This window comes from Phoxinus phoxinus (genome assembly GCF_949152265.1).
Source record: "Phoxinus phoxinus genome assembly, chromosome: 9".
Classification (NCBI taxonomy): domain Eukaryota; kingdom Metazoa; phylum Chordata; class Actinopteri; order Cypriniformes; family Leuciscidae; genus Phoxinus; species Phoxinus phoxinus.
Window position 1 is genome coordinate 11,100,419 of NC_136884.1, and position 19,159 is coordinate 11,119,577.

Sequence of the window (19,159 nt, forward strand, 5' to 3'; positions counted from 1 at the left end):
TTTGGCAGAGAAAAGTGGATTTCACCATATATTTACATGCTTTTTTTCCACATAGACCAGTATGACATAAATACCATGATAAACTACAAATCCAATGTTACATGCTCTGAAACGCAATGATTGTGCTGTCAATTCACAGACCCTGGCACCAGAAACATACACACATCATGCATACAGTGACTGTAATCCATGTAAACTCATCAGGTATGGTGATGAAATGACCAACAAATGTCTATGAGCTAGACCATGTAGTGAAAAATCCTCTCTAAACCTCCCAACATCCAACAGGCAGTGCTGACTTATGAGCGAAGACAATCGTCTCATTGGCTTTGTACAAACTATGTTGATTTTTTTTGTAAATACAGTCATCATTTCCTGAATTTTAAGAGAATTTGGTCGGAGAATGTGTTTATCACTGCTTTAAACATCCAAACTCAGTAGACACACAATAAAAGACATATTATACAATACAAAACAATCATGTTCAGACAATGAAAACTTGCAGCTACAACATACTAAATATAAAAGCACAAAAGTGTTTTTGTGGGTTCCGTGTAAATTCTTCAGTGATCCAATACAAGCAGCCACTGTGAGACGGAGAAACAGGTCACATCCTTTCATTCCTCCACGTTGCCTGGTCAATATACCCACAGAAGAGCGAGTCAGAAGACAAAGAAAACTAAAGGTATTGATTTGATGTCACAGTCAATTAGTGAGGAAAGAGCAAGGAAACATCCCTCAGATCTAGGGGAGAAAAATAAAGAGCATTTTCTTTTAGGTGAAGGGCTTTTTTTATTTTGTGAGGGTTACATCTTTTTTTGTCATTTTATTTTACATTTAAGACGGAATGAGAAATATTTGCTTTGATCCAGACAAGGCTGAGAAGTAAAATGTGGCGTCAATGGAACAAAGATATTTTTATTAGCAAATTACTAAATTGCTGACTGAGGAACTGAATCAATATATTAGGGCTGAGCAACACTATACAGTATTTCATCTCTTCACTCTCTTTTGCATTACTACCTCTGAAGTCACACATTTACAAAGCAAAGGTGACAAGAACGGCTTGTGGCAACAAACACAACGCTTCTATGCCGGTGGCAAGAATAGCAACTCCAAATAAATACTATTACCATGAAAGTAAAATAAGTTTTGTGGCTTTTAGTCCACATGTGCATGTCTTTACGCTTATTGCACTTCTAAACGCTAAAAAAAAAGAAAGAGTCCCTTTACCAGATAAAGGCTTTTAAAATTCAAATTCTCTCTTCAGGGAAAACAGTGCAAAAATATTGATGACTCATCGTGCACTACACAGATTTTTGTCTAATCAATCACATTTTCTCTAGAATGAGAATATTACGGTCCCTAATTCAGCAATGAACAGGGGTAACCAATAAGTGCCACTAATTTTCATTCAGCCCGTCTGATAATTTTTACGCAGTGGTCGGAACAGACAAATCACAGATGAAAATCAGATTTTTTTGTACCAAACATTAATGTTGGTGTGAACAGGCGTCAAAAACTATTGGCTTTTTATTTTTTTTAAAGGGACAATTCCTTCAAAATATGTCCTGCCCAGACTTCCTGTTTAAACAGGAAATACATGAACATAGAAAAGAAAGTTGCATGCGTAAAGCCATTTCATGAGGACTTTAATCCCGGACAATTTGCAATAAGTAACGTTATGTGGGCAGTACTGGCATGAAAGTCAAAACAAGATGGAAGAGGGACTGATTACAGATGCATTAAGTTCTATGACAATCGAGAACATGTAAAATGCAAATTAATAAACCGAAAATTGCCTTTCTGTGAACTATCTGTAATGTAAAAGTCCATTACACAGGTTGATTTCATAAAGCATTTGAGATGGCAGTGAAACAATGAAGACAAATGGTCCTGCGCTCTCATCACAAGTATGAGTAGTGCTTTGAGGATGGGGGGAACGCCACCGCTGAATTCATGTATGATTGTAAGAGCAACAGATCTTGCTGGAGACTGAATCAATCTGCTTCCCTGCCACAGGGACACCTCAGCTTAATTATAACAGACACGCGCTCACACAGACAGCGAGAGAGAGGGCGAGAGATGGAAGGATAAGTGGGACTGATATGGAGTGGGGTGACATAATAAAGAAGAACAGATGCTAAACTGCTCTGTGGTCCTTCTCCGTGGGTCAGAGTCGTGAAAAAAGCTGTAACAGGTTAAATATGACAACCATTAGGGGGTTTCACAGAGCTGCGCTTGAAATAGACTTAGTGTGGAAGGAGTGGTCATTACAGTAAATGAGTCAGACAGATGTACGACGGTACGCGACCTGCTATGATCGGTTAAGTACGTGCATGCGAATCTACGTGCATCCGTCAGCATATCGATGTGTTTGAGGGGTCCAGGGGCAGAGGGAAGATACTGTTATTTTACAGAAAGGACACGGCATGTCAGAGCGCATTAGGCGAGGGTGGCGTGGGCTAAGCGCTGTCCCTCTGACAGGCAGCACAGGAGACATGGCATAATGAGGCAGGGCAGGGGCGCCTCTCTCCAGCCCGCGCCACTCAATTACCCAGCAGGCTTTTAGTGCCAGCGCGCTCCACTACAGCTAAATTACCCAAGGCCCTGTCTCCACTTAGAGCCCAGCCACTGTTTGAGCGGGTGGCTTTGTGACTGCCCGCACACACACTGGCTACTAAAAGGGTAATAAGGTCATTTGAATGCCGGAGCCATTAGGCTAATGCCACTCAAACGAACAAGTGTAAGGACGGAGAGAGCAAGACTGTGAGAGCAGGCGAAAAAAGGCCGCTCTTTCAGATCTAAGCGGGTCTTCTGTCCAGTTTTGTCAAGCGTCTGGATTTCAATGAGCTGCGTTTAAATCGCAGGGGTAAATAATCGTGCCGGTTAAGCTCTCGATGGAGCAAGGCTAACAATGCTAGGGCTGCTGTTGACGTCTGAGTGAATGATTGGCGCAGCTGTGGTTAGCTTGCACATGCATACACAGCCCCGGTCTCTGTCCATCACAGGAGGCCCTTAGCGAGAGACTTTGGCCAGCACTATTTAGTTCTGTTTATCACAGGGTAAACAGATCAGACAGAAGCCAGAAGAGCTCACGTGTGATTCGCTAATACGCTACACACATGACCAAAAACACAATAACTGTGGGTCTAATAACCAAAACAGTAGTGCCACATTAGAGTATGATAGTCAAGTGTAAAAACCTGTGGCTTATTCACTTTAAGAACCTGCCATTTTGTTTATGCAGATGCTCCGCTACTCCATTTTTATTAACATATTTAATTATTCTTGTTAAAATTTTATATATATATATATTTTTTTAATTATGTCATTAATTAAGCATTATTTATTTGAAAATGATTTATTATTAAAATATCTAAATATTTAATTAATTTTTGCACAAACACTATTTGCAAATAAGGCTATTAACACAATTGAGCTTGTGCTATAACGGTTTACAGGAAGTGATAAAATTAAGAGATTTGCGTATATTTTGTATTATCAGGGCAAGACTTAATCAAAATAAAGATCAAATGATGGAGAAGAGCATTACAATTGGTATATGTCCATACATGAAAGTGAATCAGACTACTGTATAAGACAAGTTTGTGTAAATAAGTGATGCCATCAGCGAGCGAAAATTATTCTTTGTAATTTCTTCCCACTGTTCCCCATTGAGACAACAAGGCTGACATCCTCCTCAAAAGACATCCCCACTTTATAAGGCACTGACGGAGACGGAGCAGCACACAGTTTAGGCAAGTAGCAGAGTGTATGTGACTTATCTACTCAAAGCTGAGTTCTGGCAGAAACTGTAAGGACAAGCCAATATATTGTGTCACAACAGCATTTTGACCTGATTCAAGCACTTACAGAATGACTCCAACGGCTCATGGAAGTGGGTAGCAGACAGAGAAAATGATTACAGAAAGACAGTGGTGTCTTCACAGAATTCACCCCAAGAGGGATCTGACCCCTGGCCTCAGGATCGGATCAAATGGAAGGCGTGAATGGATTACGGGGGGAAATCCATTATTTTATTGCTTTTTAGTATGTCTTTGGAAACATTAGAAGTGTTATGATTCCATATGCACAACCAGATACGGACACAGGTTGAAAAGGCATATTGGATGTGCAGTTCTAGTTTTAAAGGGGTGATGAGAGAGTAGGATAGACTAGCTTTGGCCACGTTTTCTGTTTAGGAATGATATAGAGTTGTTTCTGACTGCGTGTAGCACCTACAGCCCTGCAGATCCCAACATTGGTCACTGAGCAATCCAGTCTGATCTTAACACATTTCAGTGCATACTTCTTTGTGGTCCTTTAATGTAATACAGGCTGTTATTGAAGAATGGGGCAGCATATGATATGAATGATGCATGATATGACCCCTTGAAGTCATTCAAAAGTGAATATTGTATACCGTTCAAGCTGTAGCGCGGCAGAAAACATTACGGATTGGACTCTTTGTGCACTACAGCATGTTGTTGTGTGCATCTCTCTCTTAAGTGTGACACTGTGTGTGTGTAATAAGAGCTCTGTTAATTAAGTGGCTGTAGCTCTGTGCTCCTGGCTGGGAATGGATCAAACACAGGCGCTGGCCAGCGGGCTCCCCACCGCCACAGATGAAATGCACTGCAGACTTTAAAGACTTCCTGTCATTAGCCTAGACCCCGTCCACTGACTCGCTCCCTCGCTTACAGCCCAGACCTCCTCCGTACCGCCACAACAATGAGCACTGTCATAGCTCTGAAGAAAAGAAAAAAACCCTGCAGTAACAAAAGAGCTGGCCTTTTACCACACACAGAGAGGGAGAGAGAGCGAGAACAAAAGTGAATGGTTTAATTAATATCCAAATGCTCTGGCTCCACCTGGGTTGCATTAGCAGACCCTGGGCTTTTCGTACACACACACTTAGCGGCCACCTGACTGGACGTCTGTGTGGTAAGTGTGTGTGAAGGATGGCTGAGGATCAAAGAGCATATTATTCTGCTCCACGTCTCGTCCCCCATCTGAAACACTCACGGCCAATAATAACAGAGGATCGGTGTCCTTGTGCTTGTTACCCAGTGACAATGAGACCAACCCCGGGCCAAGCTAGTCAATTATTTACCAACTCCTCATGCTAGGATACTTTAAAGCTCTGATATGAAAACATTCCACCCATTCCTGTTTTAATGCGGTTTAATGTCCCTGTTACATGGAAACTGATCCACGTTTTGTAAGTCGAGCACAGTCTCTGTCGCTGTCAAATCGGGTCTGTGTCAAACCGGCCGGCGAGGTTCTGTTTCTCACCCTTACGCTTCACGTTAACACTGCGTGTCCATGCTCGACTGATCTTGTGCAGAGGCGACGAGGCTTTGAAAACAAAAGATGCTACGAAACAAGACAATTGGCGGTGCTATTCTTGACAGGCGTAGGAATGCTAATTAATCTGATTAGAATGAGACGATTAAACTCATGATGGGGGTTCATATTGCCAAGCGCTCCGGTCCTGGCATGCGCCGGCAGAGCGATCGACCCAGATGAAACGCAAACTGACGTCTGGCGCGCAAAGCGGGGCTTTGAGTCTTACTCTCTCATTCGACAGCTACATTAAAATTATGCTTTGTTGTTTACTGATGGTATTTGGTTTTTAATGCCTTCTCTTAAACTGTCGATAGCCCTCACTGCCTCTCGCTCTGCTGGGTATGTGCTAAGTATCTCGCGGTGCCCACCATGAACACGCTCATTTGTCCGTAGTCCGCACTGTGAGGCTTATGTACATAAAAGGAATGTAGAAGCAAGCAGACCACCCACTGGATATAATCAACGATGCTTTCCACTGCACCCCCTCGGTCTGCTCTCGAGAGCTGGGGCGCCTGTGCCGGCCAGCGACCCGAATAGGGGCAACGGGTCATCCATCAGCCGAGCCTACAGCACGGGAGACTCGCATATGCCACACATCAGTCAATGTGTGTGTCCCCTCAGACAGTCACACATGGACGGAAGACGCTTTTACACGCATAAGTACTTGCACACTGACTAGATGTCTGCACAGGCCTATATATATGAGACTCTGAACATTATTTGCAAATTTTTAAATCCAACACGACCCAGAAACACTCACTCTTTTTACTGAGCAAGTAGACCAAGAGGCATGGATTCAAAAATGAATGTGTGAGTAATATTAATTAAAAATGTAACCATTACATTAAAGATGGTCAATCAATTAAAAATGATCATCAAATTAATTGGATGGCATGACTTAATATATCAAATAATCAAATACATCAATATTTGCTAAGAAATACCATCAAATTAAGATACTTCAAAGACATTGCACTATTGTGGCGGGATGAGAAAAGCATTTAATAGACCAACAGTGGTCTAATTAGCATATTTGAATGATTTCTAAAGGATCATGTGACACTGAAGAGTAATGGTAGCTGAAAATTCCGCTTTGCCATTAAAGGAATACATAACATTTTAAAATATAATTAAATAAATGCAGCCTTGGTGAGCTTAATAAACTTATTTCAAAAATGTTACCAAACTTTTGACAGGTACACAGGTACACAGGTACACAGACACACAGACACACAGACACACAGACACACAGACACACAGACACACAGACACACAGACACAGACACAGACACAGACACAGACACAGACACACACACACACACACACACACACACACACACACGCACACGCACAAGCACACACACACACACAATCCCAAAGTTAAATGTGAAACACTGATGCAAACGTGGCCTAAATATATAAGCACATATTTCATTGGACTACCGCTCAAGGCCTGCAAACGTAAACTGTATATGTATAGTTTGATCCATTTCCCGCTCTCTTTCCTTCAGTCTGTTCTTGATTGTTCACTTGTCCTCCAAATCGATGCATATTACTGCTCTCCTATAGTGAGTGCATTATAACACACTGTGGCTGGTCTACAGTCTCTGACTATTCAGCTCTCTCTCTCACACTGAGCAGCAGGAAGAGCTTTCATTAAAACCTTGCCAACTACTCCAAGTACAGACCGCGACGCTGTTATTCCGGGCATTTCTGCCCTGCTTGCAGGAAGCCGCAACCAGAAAGGTCAAGAACAAAAGGAGATGGGACAATCTCTAGAGAATAGTTAAATAAAGACAATAAGAAGAGAGAGAGAGCAAGATAAAGACGCTTATGAACCCAAATGATTGGGCATCTCAGGGTCTTCCATTGTGGCCGACTGCAGATGCGCCGTGTATCCGTTTGCTCCTCAAACAGCCTGTCGTGTGCGATCCATGTCCTTGGTTGAGAAGTGTCCATTGTGATGCTGTAATAGGGCTCAGCTGGCAACAATGATAATATGCTTACAATCATCACATCCGTCAAAATAAGACGGCCTGTTTGGAGCGTCCTCGCCTCGGAGGGATGCGAGGGGGCCGAGTATTATAGCCTGTGAAAAGCTGAGAAAAAAAACTCAATTACAGGTAGGAGCAAAGTCCAAGTTCAGCCTAGATTCACTGGCCCACTGAGCTCATTGTTTTTCAAAAATATCCAAAAGCATCTAGGTGTTCCAGAAAGCAAGCATATCTTACCATCAAACACACCCTGAACTCTTGGTTGATTTACCCAAACATTGCTTCCTATTTGGTGGCTGTTCTATCATATTTCAATCTTTTTGTTCAATAATTTATAAATCACTGTGAGGAACTATATTGTTTGTTTAATGCTAATTATATAATAAAAAAGAAAGATGTAATGGATGTAATGGATAAGACCATTACCCCTAAAGGGGTTTAAACTTTCAGCCCTGGAATAAAAAATAAACTCTTAAAACACTCATGTCTTCATGAACATTACCACCACAGTGTCATTTACACACTTGTGATGAAACTTATGGTGATAAATTTACTTTTTTATATACATTTTTGGAATAAAATAAATTAAACTGAAAAAAAAAGAAAATTAAACAAACTTTTCTTTTTATGTATCCTAAATGCACACAATTAAATAACATTTTCACAAGGTAAAAAAAAACCTTTTGCAGTGAACTTTGGGTTAGTCGTAATTATATAAATAATTATCAACAATAAATATTGAAATAGATTATTTCTCTCTTAATTTAAAATAAATTATTACAATTATTTTTTCTTTATTTTAATAATTTAAGATTGCAAATCATTTTAATAAAAATCAACCCTTGGTACACAAGTCCAATATTGTTTTCTTTGTAACATGCTATTCATAAACCTGGGTTACCTTCACTTCAAATTTCACTTCAGTTAACATATTTGCTGTCACTGTTCAACATTTTCCCATCAAACACTAACACAGCATGAACTATTTTGTGGATCAAAAAAACACATGATTATTTAATGAGGTAAGCACAGAGGAATTTTTTGATTGGTTAACATACAGTAATATGTGGCTAATCAGCTCACTGTTAAGATTATAGTAACACATTGTTTCACATTGTACACCTTTGGCTTCTTAGTTGGTACCACACAAGCATCAGTAAACCTGCTTGAGCTAAAAGTTACAAATGTGATACTCTGTGTTTAAAAGTATGTTAATGCACCGTAAACATTAAAAAAAAAAAAAACATAAAATTGAGAGCAACGGTATCCAGGATAATGTCGGCATACCACCATGTAGGAACCACATCCAACAGAAGTAACTGTCGACACAAGAGGAAGCTGTCTGAAAGGGATGTCCAGGTAATAACCCGGATTGTATCCAAAAAAAAAAATTAAACCACAGCAGCCCAACTCACTACAGAATTAAACGCACACCTTGACTCTCCCGTTTCCACCAAAACTGCTTATCGGGAGAACCAGAGAGTCAATATTCATGGTCGGGCTGCTATAAACCAAATCTTTGGTCACTTGTGCCAATGCCAAATGTCAGTGTCATTGGTGCCAACAGTGCAAATCTTGGGCTGTGGACAATCTGAAACATGTACTGTTCTCTGATGAGTCCACCTGCACTATCTTTCCCACATCCTTGAGAGTTACGATGTGGAGAAGCTCCAATGAGGCTTAACACATGGACTGTTGTCATTGATGGTTTGGTCTGTAATATCATGGCTGTGCTTATTGGGCGCATCACTGCCAAGGACTATACCGAACCATTCAAGTGGTTGAACCTAATGGTTCAAACATTGTACCCTGAAGGGATAATGCACAATTACACACAGCAGAATGGTTGACAGAATAGTTTGATGAACATGAAAGTAAAGTTGAACATCTCCCAAGGCCTGCACAGTCACCAGATTTAAATATTTTTTAGCCTCTTTGGGGTATTTAGGAGGAGAAAGTCAAAAAATGTTTTCCTCCACCAGCATCACATAGTGACTTGGCCACTGTTCTGGAAGAGGAATGGCTCAAAATCGAATTGATGCTGTATTGGCCGCAAAAGGAAGCCCTAATACACCATACTAATAAATTATTGTGGTCTAAAACCAGGCGTTTTTAGTTCCATTGTCCAATCCCTGTGTGTAGTATGTGAAAAAAGACAGCAATGACCCAATGCATCAGTCAACACAATTTCTAAGATGAAAGAAAAAAAATTCAGCAGAAGTTTAAAAGGAAAAAAAAAAAAAAAAAAGATTCTTGTGTTTACCAAGATGTCGTGATGAGGAACAAAAACAAAATAGACTTTGAGTCTGAAAGACTTGTAATTAAAAAAGTGTCCATATGTAGAACAGGAGTGATTATCTTGTTTGTCTGCTTGTAGTTTCAAGAACAAGACCAGACAAGCAGTTTAGCAGTCAATCTCCAGTGCTTGTTTGAATTGAGAAGCAAAAACACAGTGATTTTAGAGACAGAGATTTAGAAATTGTTGACCCGGTTAACACCGGGAAGGGTATTAAAACTGAGAAGATTGGGTTTATCTGACGTCAAGATACATCTGAATATCAGAAATACATGCGTTTCAGAGAACAAGTTCTCTTGCTGTGCTAGAGCTTGCATTCGGTGGCCCAAAAAAAGTAGTTAGACACAATGTCTAAATGTCATTAAGGGTGTCACTGTATGTTAATGCAATAGCTAATCTGTGTATACATGCAGTCTTTCGCTTCTGAAAACCAGCATCTGTGCTGCCATGTGAGCCACTATAAATCACTTGACTTTCTTTGCGTAACACCCTATTTTTGTCACTTTTCTACTTTAAGGTGGACAGCTGTTTTTCTTCTCCACCATTAGCAATAGTCAACAGTAAATGGTTACCTTCCAAAGCCCCTGATTTCACAGTCTGCGGCGTCATGCCACGAAAATAAAGCCCTTTTCTCTTTGCTCCGTACAGCATGACATATTCCCTCTGCTTCCTACCACGAGAAACACTTTGCTGCATATTTCCAATCTGTCACGGTAACGCATGTGACACGAATGACGGAAATTACAATCTTTCAGTTAAATGTAGCCATCCATCAAAAGACACTTTACATACACATGCAAGCGACTTATGATTGTTGTTTGCAATTGAATTATTAGTATGTAGACTACATTGACACAGTCTATTAAAGTAAAGAAATATGAAAATGTCATTTCATTAAATCTGAATTAAAAAGAATCTATTGAATGAAAGTCCTATCAGAAAGCTATCTGGCAGACTAACACGCTTTCAAATTGTTGTGGAACATTTGGTTTCTCTGTTTCGTTTTTGGCAGTTTCATAAATCTATTGGGTGTCATCTTTTACAGTTTATTGTACAGTACGTCAAATGAGTGGGATGATGATGCAGTAAACGGTCAAAATGTACCGCATCTGCTCAGCTTCTAAAGTGTGCAAACAGTGGACACTTGCTGTCCCTTAAGGCCACTGCAGCTGAGATGGCAACATTTAGAAGTTAACGTCTGAACATCTTTTGCTAAAGGTACTAAGAAAGTTCTTTCTCATGGGTTAAATTGGAACAAAACCGGCACTTTGTTCATTTTACAAGGAATGATTTGCATAAAAAAAAGAAAGTGTACGGCACATTTAGGACGATTATTGTCCCCATTATTATTATTTCCAAGACAATTAAGAATATTTTACTGGGCAAAACTTCAATGAGTTTTACATAGAACTATTTTTGAAAAATAATGGATTAGGTCATTTAATGCAGTAAAAAAGCTCTATTTAATTAAATCTGCATTATGAAATGAATATATGTATATTATTCTCATTAAAGTCATGAGAATATAATAATTAGTTTTATTGTTATGAGAACTAAAGTGGAAAATTTGCTGAATGATAAAAAAAAAAATATATATATATATATATATATATATACACAAACACACACACAAAATATAATACTCCGAAAAATACTTTATTTTCTTCAAGTAAAATATAATTTTTGGAGTGAAATATGGGTTGTTTTTTTCTTTTGTGGGGAAAAAATAAATCACCCACTCACAAAAGTTCTCAAATCACATTCAGTACATAGGAAAGTACAGTAATCTGGATGTAGCCGATGCCAACTAGTCACTGTGTGGCTGTAAATCTGCGTCAGTGTGAATGCCTCATTATGGGTTTGCATCCAGGCCGCCTCATCCAAACGCAAGTTTATAAAGTTTGCGTTGAGCTCTTATCTGCATGCAACAGATGGTTAAGTATGTTTGATCTACCTTAAAACCACCTGTAAAGTGAGTGATAAGGTGTGTTGGGGAAAAAAAACAAAAAAACGTTTTGGTCTTACTGAGCATGAGGGCCCTTTCATTCGCCAAGACTTGGGTAAACGTAAAGCATGTTGAATTTTTCTGGTCACAAAAACATTCAGCTTTAGCACAAACTACCAAACTGCAAAAAAGGCATCCTATCTCTCTCTCCATCTGCCTCTCCCTCACTCCTTTTCCTCATTATCCTTCACTTCATCAGATTCTCTTCGTTCACTCTCTCTCACTTTCGTCTTCATAACAGGACATTTGCTCTCACTTACAGGCGGCAGTGCACTTCCTCTCAAGGGCAAGAGAGGTGTGAGAGAATGAAGTGCTTAGAATGAGAGAGAGAGGACCGAAAGCATAGAGCATGCTGTTAGCACCCTGTGTCATGGTTTATCTCCCCTTAGGCTTAATTTAGGCTTCACACACATGCACATATTCAGATATTAGTAGCACACAGACTAAAAGACGACACTTTTCTTCTCCATAAGGCCTTGGGTGACAACACACAGGTACAGCTCTACTGATGACCACATGACTCCCTCTTATCTGAGTGGCTGTGGGGCATATGGGGAAGATATTGCACAGACGTCGCACAGACGTTGCGTGGACGTTGCTGAATGAGTTCCCTTGTCATGGTGTTGTTATACAGCGTGATAACAGCATGACAGTTCGCACACTCACTGTGTTTATTAATGAGGCCCTCTTGAACAGGCCCTTATGACCTGCTGACACACAGACAAGCAGTTTCCAGAAATCTTCACGGGAGAATATTGTCAAACTTATTATACTGATGGGTAACTTTCGAAGATGGCTGTTTGTGTCCTCAGACTTTTTCTATACAAAAATACACTTACGTCAAGAAAAAAATCAGTATGAAACTGCATTTGGAGCGCATTTCACCAGCGAACTGTCGAGAGTGAAACCGAATATACTGAAAAAGTTGCATAAGTTTGCATACTTCGATTTCAATGATATAAAATTAAAATCTGCCTTGCAACAAAATATATGGAACTGAAGTGAGTAAATCAGGACCAATTATGTTAAAGGAACACTCCGACTTTTTGGGACTTTAGCCTTTTCACCTTATCCCCCAGAGTTAGATAAGTCCATACATACCTTTTTCATCTCCGTGCGTGCTATAAGTCTGTTTGACGCACCCACCGCTAGCCTAGCTTAGCACAAAGACTGGATGTAAATGGTTGCAGCTAGCATACTAATCCAAATAAGTGACAAAATAACGCAAACATTTTCCTATTTACATGTTGTGATTTGTATAGTCACAGAGTGTACAAAAAACAAAGTCACATGAGACACAGACATATTTTAACCGTATAAATACTGGGAACTATGTTCTCTGAAGGCGAAGCACTGCTACTTGGGCGGAGTGATAACCGCAGCACCTGAGACACGCCGTGGTGAGGAGCAGAGAGTTCGTTCAGAGCGCGTCTCAGGTGCTGCGGTTATCACTCCGCCCAAATAGCAGTGCTTCGCCTTCAGAGAACATAGTTCCCAGTATTTATACGGTTAAAATATGTCTGTGTCTCATGTGACTTAGTTTAAAATCCCAAAAGTCCCAAAAAGTCGGAGTGTTCCTTTAACATTGACAAGGCATTAAAAGTTGGTTAACTAATGACAAGATTTTACAAAGGCAACATTACTTACAACAGTTGTTTAAAATAATGCAAAAATAGCTCATATAATGCAGAATAATACAATGAGACACGACAGGAAGTAATTTAAGAGTTAGTACTACAAGTTATTACTGTTTTTATTTGGATGAAGGATTATGACTTTTTTGTAAGTTTAAAATTTGTCATTAAAATTTTTAGTAAGCTTTCCTGCTTTACATTTTGTTTTAATGTTGACATGAAATCTGAAAACGTTTTTCGCATTTTTCTAAGCTGAATAGCAAATGCAGAAAGGATTTTAAAATCAGAGATGTCCATTCCTCAATTCTGAGTAAATCTGCTGAGCATGTTGGGGACTTCACATTATGTTGTATGAATATTTTAAAGAGTTGCATCTTTCCTGTGCATATTATAAAGCTTAAAGCTACATTTAGAGACAGCTTTCATGACATAAAAATTCACCTAGAAGATGTGGCCCTCATGACCACTTTTATTTCTAGTCACAACCCACTGTGATGATACGACATCAAGGAGCGCATGTCCTCTTCAGCTGTGTGTCAGTGCACAACTGGTTCAAGTGTGCAGGGTAATAGAAGGATGATCTGTATGATAAACACAGTTTGTAGGTGCTCGAAAATGCTTTGTACACATCCACGCACGCAAACACACACAAAGGCATCAGGAAGGAGTCAAACAACTCCCTCGATCAGATTCTCTCATCATATTCTGTGATTCCCTCCTCTCTAAAGAGGCCTTCAAATAGGCCCATCACAACTCCATAACCATCTAGCTCCCCGTCATCACAAACACAATCAAACACACACACACACACACACACACACTTCTCAAAAATATCCTCATTCATAGTTTAGCCCACTCCTTATATGCACACCAGGGAAAAGGGCACATAAATGTCCAGAGTGGCACTGGCCCACCCAGATTGATGGCTGGTCTTCCCAAAGTTACTCAACCAATAATAAATAATTAATGAATACAATAAAGAAATCAATTGTCAATTTATTAATTCAATAAACATGTAAATGCATCATTTCTTAATTTAAATCAATTTATGTCAAGACATATTGAAATCTGTTTATTTAATTAATGTCTGAAAGTGTAGTAAAATATAACAAAAAACATTTTTAATTTTTTTTTTTTTTTAAATAAACAAATACACACTTAAAACTGTTTAATTCATGTTAAAAAAAATTAAACAAATTATATTTAATACATTTAAAAATTAAAATTACATTTTAAATAACTAGAATTTAACTTAAAATGGATAGAAAAGTAATTTGTAAATGCTATATAAAACAATTTAAATGAAGCATTTAAAATAATTTAGCAATGTATTTCTTCTTTTAACTACATTTTAAAACTAGAATTATGTACGTTTTTAAATGTCTGTTTAAAAAGTAATTTACTTTTCTTTTCTTTTTTTTCTACTTTTTTTATGTGACACTAGTCCTCCATAAACGAGCAGTTAAGCAATAATTTGCAACATTTGTTCATGCTGCAATGCTGGGAAACGCAGTCCTGCCTCTAGCACCACATACATCACAGTATGCATATATTAAGTTAATCTTGCTTCTCTAAGAGGCTTTTACCATGCAAACTAAAAGCTAAAGCACAGCAAGAGGTCAAGACATTAATTAGAGCACCGCTGTTAACAAACAAGCAAATAAATAGCCTAAATATGTAAGAAAAACTATTATAAATTATTGAATAAGTTTACATTTACCCATAGCTGGGCCTTTTTACAGCTGGTCACTTCATGTGTTTTTACTGATTGGATAGCTGTCTGATTTGTTAAAACGTTTCCATTTACACTTGGCCACACATGTCTCCGCAAAACGGATATAAATCAGATTCTCAATTCCGATGCGTTGCATATCTGGCTATGACGTCACATAGCCTATATAACATACTCTCTCACTTTTTTTTTATAATGGGAGGATTACAATTTAATATATGTGGTTTCAACAACCAGATGAATTTAAACTTGAATTAAACTTGGAATGCATCTCAGACCACCTCCTGAAGTGCTTTGAGCGATTGGAGTCAAATCGGTCTCGAAAGCGTTTCGGAGAGCATTTACACTGGTCTTTTCACGATCGGATAGCTATCCAATCAGAGTAAACGCATGCAGTGACCAGGTGTAAATAGTCCCTCTGATGTGATGAAACTTAAAATAAATCTCTATTATTGTTATTTTAAAGTAAAAAAAAAATTCAGTGTATTCATGAGAGAAAAGTAAAGTAAAACCTGAATTTATCCATTATATGGATTGATTGGATTCTAAAATTGGGCGCTCTTACCTCTCTCCAGAAACACTGTCAGACTAAGCTACCAACATGATCGACAAACTAGGTCTTGGAACAGCGTTATTGTTTCATAAAAGCAAAGGAATCCAGTACACCATAATATTCCTGACATTTTAAAAAGTATACACAGAATAGGAACACTAAGATCCACCCTCATTTTTTCTGGCCTCACTATTGATGCACACAAACCATACGCAGTCATACAGTAGGTTGTGTTGCTGGCCAGGTTGCTGGACAATGTGAATTCCGTCTCCTCTGTGTGTGTGTGTGTGTGTGTGTATGTGTATGTGTGTGTGTGTGTGTGTGTGTGTGTGTGTGTGTGTTCGTTCTAGTGAGCAGATCCAGTGGGGGCCGAGCAGAGGGGCGGAGTCAGGACGACCATCAAAAGGTCCATCCACAGTGGAGCTCATTATTGCCTGTACTATTCTCCCTCAATCTTATGGGCCAAATCATTCCCGAAAACCTCCGTTACCATACTGTCTCTCTCTCACACACACTTTTAAAAAAGACATGTCAGAAGTAAACAAAGCCTGCGTCTGAGCACTAATTAAATAGATGAGCTGTATTAACATAACCTGAATGCCCTGGCCAATTCCACCCCCCTGTATTCCATTCTAACACACACACACACACACACACACACACACACACACACCCTTAATTTTTTTTTGTTATGATCCGACCAGCGAGCGCCAATTGTTGGCCGTTGTAATTACCATTAGACCACGGCGGCTGGCTCTTTGATATGGTAATAAGCTACATCCCCCCCCCTCCTCCAATCGCCGCTTCCCCCCCGACACACACTCTCCTCTTGTCTGACAATCTACCGAACATGAATTTCAAACAGCCTCCTCAGCACCTGACAAACGGGGCTGAGCTCCGCCGATGACCCACAATGTGCTAAGGCACAGGGGGCCACCGAAGGGAGGTGAGCGGAGGACAACGCAGGCGGGTGACATGGATGACGTTTTTAGAACGAGGAGGAGGGGGATAAAGACATGTTCAAATGACAGGTTTACAGCTTCTGGATTGGATAGGTTGTGTTGGAGCGATAGAAGGGTCAAAACTATGCTGTCAAATCCAGAACGTCTTCCCACCTCAGCTGATGGCGGTATTTTCAGCTAAATTGCACATCACTTAACATAAATTTTGGGCCGCTGCGATCTTGGATTTGACTGGAAAGAAGGGTTTAATGTGCGACACTATAAATGTGCATAGCCCCCGATGATGCCATTGATATAAAATGACTGCCCACTTCATTAAAAGGATGGAATGCTGATGAATCTATAAAACATTAAAAAAGTTGGGGTTAGTAAGATTTTTACAAATATTTTTTAAATAAGTCTCTCAAAAATACAGTAAAAACAGTAATATTATGCAATAGTCTTACCATTTAAATCAACTCCTGTTTTCACTTTTTTTTTCTTTTTTTTTCTGTAATGGTAAAGCTGAATTTTCAGAATCATTACTCCAGTCACAAGATCTAATATGCTGATTTGGAGCTCAAGAAACAGTTGTTATTATTATAAATGTTGAAAACAGTTATTCTGCTTAATATTTCTTTTTTCAACCGTGATGTATCTTTTTCAGGGAATATAAAGTTAAAAAAGAACAGTATGTATTTGATATAGAAATCATTTATAACAATGTGAAAGTCTTTACTGTCCACTTTTGATCAATTCAATGCATTCTTGCTGAATAAAAGTATTAATTTATTTTAAATAATAATAATAAAAAATTACTAACCCCAAACTTATGAATGATACTGTAGGTATAAATTTTAAAAAGGCAGATATTGGCTGATAACCAGTTCAGTACTGCATCCCTAAAACCAGACCATAAAATTGCTTGTGCTCAACCTTGCCCACTGATGATTGATGAGGTGTTCTAGATGTTACTTACTGTCCCATGCCAAAGACAAGCTGGGGTCTCTATTACATAACAAATCACTTAAATGTCTCAAATACCTCCTTCCCTGTAAATCAATTTTATGCCCCCCAGGCAATCTAAGCTTAGAAGAATAGAAAGCTTAGAAAAGTCATAGTACAACTCTTCTCAAGATGCCACATGATTTGTGGTGTCATTAATGTTTCATATAAGGTTTGTCCTAAATGTTTAATTCGGAGCAAAAGTTTGCCATCGGACGAACTGCTAATGACATTCTGATCTAATAAACTTTTTAGCTCTTGCTGCACAAAACAAACAGCCATGTAGGAGCGAATGGCTAGCCCTTACTCACATATACACAAACAAACAGACACACACACAAACAAACACACACGGCAGAGGGAGGCAGGGCAGATCAGAGGGGAGTCCAGATGGACGGAGAGAGCCTCAGTGTCCCCACACCCTCACATGTCATATGTTGTCCCATCTGTACCATCACGGCACGGCCCCCCAACCCCAGGGACGCACACACTGGTGTATACACACACATGAATTCCATATCTCTCACTCTATGTCTCCTGGGTATGACAAAAAAAACGAACTTCCTGCACCCATTGTGTTCACATGTGATGATTAGAATCCCGGATGCAGGATGCGTATACATCTCTCTAGTGTGTGTGTGTGTGTGTGTGTGTGTGGACGCGTTACTCTGGCTGTTAGGGACCTTTAGCGAGGATATCACCTCTGCCCTTCACTTCCAGCTCTCGGCCTATTTAACACTCCGCTCGAGCTCTCCACGCCACAGCGCTCTATTAAATATGCTCTTTGATACGGGCACACTCTCTGCATATGTACGGCGCACTACTTAGAGGTTAATTCCTTTTCAGCTATTCAATTGTTGATGAGAGCTCTCAATATGTTCGGTTTCAGAGCTCAGAAGCGAAAGTGAAGAGGGTCATCGACCAACACAACTAAAACAACTAAATTAAAACAAACGTTCCAAGGCACAAAACACCGGTGTAATTATCAATGATATGCCTAAGAAGAGACCTATGGTGGGATTTTTTTTTTAAAGGTGCAGTGCATAGCTACTCTAAGATGTATGTTAGCTTTCTATATGTTAGTACACTGTTTTACCAGAGTCTTTCTCCTCTGGGAAAACAATTACAATTGAAGACTCATGCACTACAAACTTCTGTCCAATCAAAAGCTCTCTAAAATAAGAATGTCCCCCAAAAAATAAGAATGTTCCTCCCCCTAATACTACCTGCAACTGAAGCAATTCATGTACAGGGAGGGCTGTGATGTAAACTAACGGCAATTAGCTATTTATAATACGTCAACACGAAACAAAGCAATTTCTACACTATTGTTAAAACTTTTTTTTTTTTGTGAAATACATTTTTACTTGTAGGCCTATACAGAAATAATGCATTCAATTTATCTAAAGTGACAGTAAAGACATGTAGATGTAAGAATATATTTCCATTTTGAATAAATGTTAAAAATAGATGTTAAATAAAAGTTAACAATAATAATCTATTTTAAATAAAAAATTTTTTTTTTTTTTTTTACTTTAACTCTTAATCAATGAATCCTAAAAGAAAGATGCATCACAGTTAAAATCAGCACAACTGTTTTCAACACTGATAATAGTAATACATATTTCTTGGGCACCAAATCAGCAC

At 39.1% G+C, this 19,159-nt stretch overlaps 1 protein-coding gene across 4 annotated transcripts in view; it reads right to left on the bottom strand.

Annotated features, from left to right (window-relative positions):
• Nucleotides 1-19,159, bottom strand: part of sox5 (SRY-box transcription factor 5) — a 183,423-nt gene that overhangs the window by 124,418 nt on the left and 39,846 nt on the right. The window lies entirely within an intron of this gene.